This window comes from Chinchilla lanigera, unplaced genomic scaffold, assembly GCF_000276665.1.
Source record: "Chinchilla lanigera isolate Chin_1 unplaced genomic scaffold, ChiLan1.0 scaffold00010, whole genome shotgun sequence".
NCBI lineage: Eukaryota > Metazoa > Chordata > Mammalia > Rodentia > Chinchillidae > Chinchilla > Chinchilla lanigera.
In genome coordinates this window covers 21190048-21196850 of record NW_004955411.1, presented here as the reverse complement: position 1 = coordinate 21196850, position 6803 = coordinate 21190048, and positions in this window count along the sequence as shown.

Sequence of the window (6803 nt, the reverse complement as noted above, 5' to 3'; positions counted from 1 at the left end):
TAAATACTGTATAATGATGTGCAACCAAGAGATAGGAGCACAGGATCTTTTACAGAAGCCACATGAGGGTGTTATAAATATTCCAGAGATGACAACACTGATAATATATCATAATGTATCAGATATTACATTATTCATTATTACTAGTGCTCATGTGGCAAACATACCTATGCTCTATTACTTCATTTTCTTTGTTAAATATTTTACGCTTGCACTGAAGAAGTAACTCAGTATAACTTTCCAGACAATTGTATTATTGTTAGATTTTGATAGGTAACAAGTTAGGGGTAAGATCTTTCTCTGAGAATTCTCCTGGTCGTTATTAGAAGTGGCAAGATTAACAGCTCCCTGTTCTGAAGGAGTGACAACATCTGTGCTATTTCATTATTCACTTTTAAAATTTTTCTTGTGGGAGACCATCTTGTTCATTGAGTATTGAATTTTTTATTAAATTTAAATTTCTATTTTATGAGTAAATGTTTGCAGCACTTGAAGTTTGCATTCATCCTCGGCAGTAGGTACACATACATGGCATGGTTTCTTTCTTTTTCTCTCCCCTTCATACCATCCATCTCCCTTTATCTTTAATTCCCATTTCCCATCTATATTTTTCTTTTGTTATTCTTAGCTCATATCTATGTCCTATAATGTTTATATTTATTTTGGCTCTTTGATACCTGTGCATAGCATATCTTATTACACACTTCTTCTTTTTTTTTTTTTTTTTTTGGTACTGGGAATCCAACTCAGGACCTTATGCTTGCCAGGCAGGTGCTTGTGCCACTGAGCTATATTCCCAGCCAGCACAGTATATCTTAATTCTGCTTGTATGCTTTTCCTTCCACCTGTCCCCATACACTTACTCTCTTGGATCCTTTCTTATTTGCAAGAAATCCATCCCTTTGTTTCCTTCTAGTCCTCCTTTTTGGTTCCTTATACTTTGCCTTCCTCAAATGAAAGACACCACATGGCATTTAAGCTTGTGTGACTCTGATTTATTTCACTCAACATTATATTTTCCAGATGCATCCATTTTCCTACAAATGTCTGGAAGTTATCCTTCTCTTTACCAAAATTAAGGCTAAGCCAAAAAAAAATGACCTTTCTCAAAATATTTCCTTATCTCATATCATGGTGGTTTTTTTTCCTTGAAACTATCTTTTTAAAATTTTATTTTATGGAAAAAGTAAACCAATATATCATAAGAAAATAATAGGAGAATAACAATATTTAATACATTGAGAATTGTTATCTTTAGAATAGCTACTCAGAGTAAAAGATATGGGCATGAAATAATTCTCCAAACAATATTAGCACAAACCTTTTTTAAAATGAACTAAGAGAAACTATTAGTATAATTTACATTTTCTTCTATTATATTAAATGTTATGGCCTATTATTTTAAAAACTTCAAAAAGTAGAGACGAGATCTCATACAAATAGAGATAAAATGCTTAATTTTTTGATCAGTTTTGCATGCTTATATCTGGTAATCTGAACAACTAATTTGAAGACAACAATATGTGGTATAACAACCACTGGTAAATTCCTACCATCTTGTCTAGTGAAACTCTGTATCGTTTCTATTGTTTTTTTAATTTTTTATTCTCTTTAATGGTCTAGTCAATCTTGCATTCTTGCATCTGGCAATTTGAGCAACTTTGCTGAAGATAACAATATGCAATAAAACACCCACAATTAATTCCTATCATTTTATTCTGAAACCCTGTATCACCTTTGCTTTGTTTTGTTTTTGTGCATGCTGTTGGTATTTTCCTATTGTTCTTTATTATTATTATTATTGTTCTCTTTAGAATAAAAAAAAGAGAAATCAAGAACAAAGAGGAAGGAGAGATAGAGAAAGGCTGGAAAACAGGAACCAAATTAGAAAAGAATAAATTATTGTGTTGGCTGGCACAACATGGTAAATGTAGTTTACCACCACTTATTAGATATTTCAGATAGCTCCAGAGGATTTTGTGTATTCTCAACACAAATAACTGATACTTAAGGTGGTATAAATGCAAATAACCGTATTTTGATTCTTGCATTTTTATATATGTATCAAATTATTATACTGTACTCTACAAATATGTGATTATTTTGTATCAGTTAATATTTTAAAAAGTAATATATGAAATTGTTTTGTCTTCTACATTACAATATGACCTTTGTACTTAAGAGTATAGTTTCAAGGACCATTTATTTACCTATAAATATCTTCAGGTTATCCTTCTTTGTGTCAGAGTAGCACTGCATTCACATCGTTATCCAGTTATCAGTTGATGGGTATTGGAGCTGTATCCAAGATTTAGCAATTACAGACTATATGGGTGTGCATACATTGCTGGGTAAGGACCCAGAATGCATATTAAACAGTATGAAATAAGAAGAAAATGCTCAATGGGGAAGGGGAACTAAGAAGGCTGAGAGGAAAGGAAGAAAGGAAAAAGAAAAACAAAACAAGGAAAAATTGAAAACAAAACTTTTGTACACAGTGAGAGGAAAAGGGGTTGAAAGTAGGGTAAGGGAATAGGGAAAAAAGAAGAATTGAGATAAGTCATGTACAGGTACAAAGTCCCTACAATGAGAGTGATCAGTATATATACTTAAAATGTACCAATAAATGCAATTCATAAAAAAATGTGACCTTTTGAGGGCGCAAATGAAATCTAGTTTTATCATCTTATGTAGCTCTTTAATACCCTTAGAAATAATGTAATATCATTAACATTGTATGATTAATATCAATTGTATACATGCTGGAAATTACTGAACAATATTTCATATCATAAAATATTTGCTAAAAAAGAAGTTACTTGGGTGCTTTAAGGGAAACCACCTCATTTCAAATATTCAGTGGTGAATATTTAATATTTATATGCATGAGATTAACTTGTTAATTACAATATAATTCTTTACATTATAAACCAGTGTCTTGGTACCTATTATTCAATATATTCCTTACTTAGCTGAAAATCAATCCTATTTCTAATATTATCAAAAATATAGCTCTTCAACCACCTCAGATATGAAAGCAGCCAGGTCTTTACATAACTGACACAATAAGAACTTTGGGGCTTTCTTCCTGAGCAGCACTCCTGGTCTGCTTGAAAAATTGAAGTCTATCATTCACATCTTCATGGTGGGCAGAAAAGGCAGAGAGTGAAGACTGTCCAACTCATACTTCTGCCTTGACGTATCAATGAAGACAGGCTATATCAACTGCGGTGAACCTACGATGTGCGTAGTGCAGTCAGCTGGTTGTTGTCATTAAAAGCTCTGAAAGATCCACCATCATTGCTAGATGATGCTAAAATAAGTAAATTATCCTCAAGATCCAGAGGACTCCAAAAGATAAATGCCAGCTCAGAATGTCATGTATGCCCTTAGAATGAATTGATCAGAATTAGTCAATCATAAGTTTCACCGTAAGTTTAAGTTTAAGCTTAAGTTTAACTTAAGTTTCACTGTAAGATTGAAACAAAAGGTGTAATTTTCATGGAAGGAGAGGTGAAGCAAATATGTGTAAATATTGAGTTTTTAATCATATCATCTACAATATTGACCATTGATCTTTAAATTGGTTATTTCGTTTACTTCTCTGTATCTCCTTAAGCACATATGGTTGTAAAAAATTTGTCCACACTGTTCCTATTTCTTAATACTACTTTCAAAATGAAACATATTTTAATTGCTAGAATACATTGTGAGCCCCTCAGCTCTTGTAACTCCACCTAACCAATAAAATTCATTCTTTACACAAAGTAAAATTAATTTCATTCAGTTACAAAATACGCAGTCATTTTATTTCACAAAATGTTGCCATCACTGGTTTAGTGATGCCTGACTTACCGAAATGCTGGCCAGACCACGTTTGGAGGGGTCAGTTGGACACATGAAAATATGGTGGCAGATGGTGTCATGGTGTGTGGGAGGCAGGATGGTGTAAGGGGGGAATAAATAGATAGAAATAAAAAGATTAACTCTAGGTGACAGTTGCTGATGAGGAAGTTGACAGATTTTTTTTCCTCTGGTGTCCAAGATTTTCACAACACTTGTTTTAGAAAAAGAAAATATGAAACCAGTGTTGGCACTTTTGATCTGTTTTGGCATCAACCAGAGTTCTTGAATTATTTTCATCAATATAATAAGCCAGGAATCGACCTTTTGAAAAATTTGACAATTCTGTTGGATGATTGTGTATCAAGTGGTCTTGTCCCTCTGCCCTTCTTGTCCCTCCATATTTGTAAAGGATTATTTTTTTAAAACACCCAATATGAGGAAGTAATAGAAAAACTTTTATGTTGGAATATATTGTATTGAATTATATGATGGTAGTAACTTATCATACATACCATGAGATTAGTTATGATAACTCAGAAAGACACTACTGAATAGTAAGAATATGATTAACTGACTTACTATCTGTAAAAACCTTATAATATTAACCTTACACATAATATACAAAAGTGCTTATTAAATATATAAAGTTTTATAAGGGATTTTTAGTCACTATCATCTTTCTTAAATTATGATCAAAAATGTCTTACCAAATTGAAAAGGACCCAGGACTGTGAAATAAGGAAGAATCAGAATGTAACATGTACAGGTACAAATTCCCTATGTAGGAATGTGATCATTATATATTATATATATATATATATATATATATTATATATATATATATATATACCAAAAAAAGAATTAATAAAAAGGAGATGGAAATATTAACTACTTGGATTTCATCATTACATATTACACATTACACAGTTATTTTCAATGATCACACTGTACCCCAGAAATTTGTACAACTACAATAATAATTGAATCATTCCTTTTGTAAAGAAAAAAGTGCAACATTTTCAAAACAGGCTAGTAGGGGAGTAACAATCATTAATACATTGTGTATTGTGATCTTCAAGGTAGTTCCTCAGGGTACAAGCTCGTGGGATGAAATATTGTCCAAATAATATTAGCACAAACCTTTCTTTTCAATGAACTAAGAGAAACTAGTTGTATAATTTTCTTAACTAATAATTTTAAGGGAGAATACAATCTCCAACTAAGATCAATTCTTTTCAATAAAAAATTATTATGTCACAACCCTGCTCAAAAAATTTGACATTGGCTTCTCAATGAGTCATCTCTGATTTCATTTCCTAATATTTTACCTCTCAGTAACCCTATTGCAGCCATTCATATGTGAGGAGATTTATTATGAGTATTGGCTAACATGATGCAAGGGCTGAGGGATCCTCTGATCCCCGATCTGTAAAGTAGAGAACCAGGGAAGACAGTGATATAATTGAGCCTGAATCTGAAGACCTGAGAAGGAAAGTGGGGGTGAGGTGCTCAGTGGTGCTCTAAATCCCAGGCTGCCTTCCACCTTTCGTACATGAAGGCAAGAGAATATGGTTGTCTTGGCTTAAACAGAGAAAGTTCAACCTTCTTCAGATAGTAACATAAAGGAAATGATTGCTCGTTTTAGTGCAGAGTGACCTTGCCTGAATTCAAACTTCGAGTTTCATCCCACGTATAGAGTACAGACACTGAAAGAAATGTTCAATGCTTGTAATTCACTAGTCTGCTTGAAGCTTGGCCCATAAGTTCATAGGTCAATGATAAACTAAAGAACCGGGACAAGTTTACATGAATAATTTAATGTCCCTGTCCTATGACTTTCTCCTTTGTATCGCATTCCCTATTTTACAGAAGTTTATCAAAACCATATAGAAAATAATTAGGCCAGTCAACTGAATACTTTGAATACATGTTTTAAATTTTCCAGACCCCACTTCAACGTCTATTTATTTACTTTCTTCAACAGCAATTTCAGATGCTAGGGGAGAGTATTATCCTATTTGTCTGCATTGAAAAGATGATGTTGATGTGGTATTTGGAAAACTTTTTCTGTTCACAGCTGTTGCGCTGTCCCTGATGTCTGTCATCTAATTACTTAAGCCATTAACATTGGCAGTTCTGTCCAAATTCTAAATCTCTGTCAGGGATACTGGCTGACAAATTCCATTAGGCAAAACCTGCTAAAAATAGGAAACTCAGAACAATTTTTACCTTCTTCATCTTTCATTTTCTCTATTTAGGTCCTATCTTACTTTTTTCAGATGGTTATTTATATTTTGTTTATAAGTATAATAAACAGGAGGATTACACATCTATGTTACTGCAGCACTACCAAGAGCTGCATCTTTTACTCTAGAATCTGTAATAATTATTTTCAGTATTTGTTTTTTAAGAAAGAAAATCAGTTAATAGTAACTAGAATATCTTAAAAAGTTGTGAAATAATATATATCACTAATTATTAGTAAAATAAGTGTTTAAATTATAATAACATGACTGAGATATAAACCAAGAAACATATAGTACTGTAAAATAGTGAAATATTATATCATCGGGATGAACTGATTCAAAAGGTATTTGAAACAAACAGAAAGATATTAAATTGTAGATTACATTATTGGCCTAAATAGTTAATTTTTTATGGAAATCAAATTTATTCCTATTTGTTTTGTTTAGTGTTCAGTATTGTATTCTTAAAGAATTTCATTAATCAAAGATCTCATATGCATTGATCTTTCAAATAAAAAAAAGGCTGGGTGTTTGGACAAAATAAAATCAGTAATTGGAAGAGACATGTGCATTCATACAATTATTGTGGTATTAGTCACCATGGTGAAGAAATGAAACAGAATTTTGCTTTGTTTTCTTTTGTCTATGTTGGTATTTTGCTATGGTTACTTTTTATTATTCTTCTAAAAATAAAAAAGAAATAGAAACAAC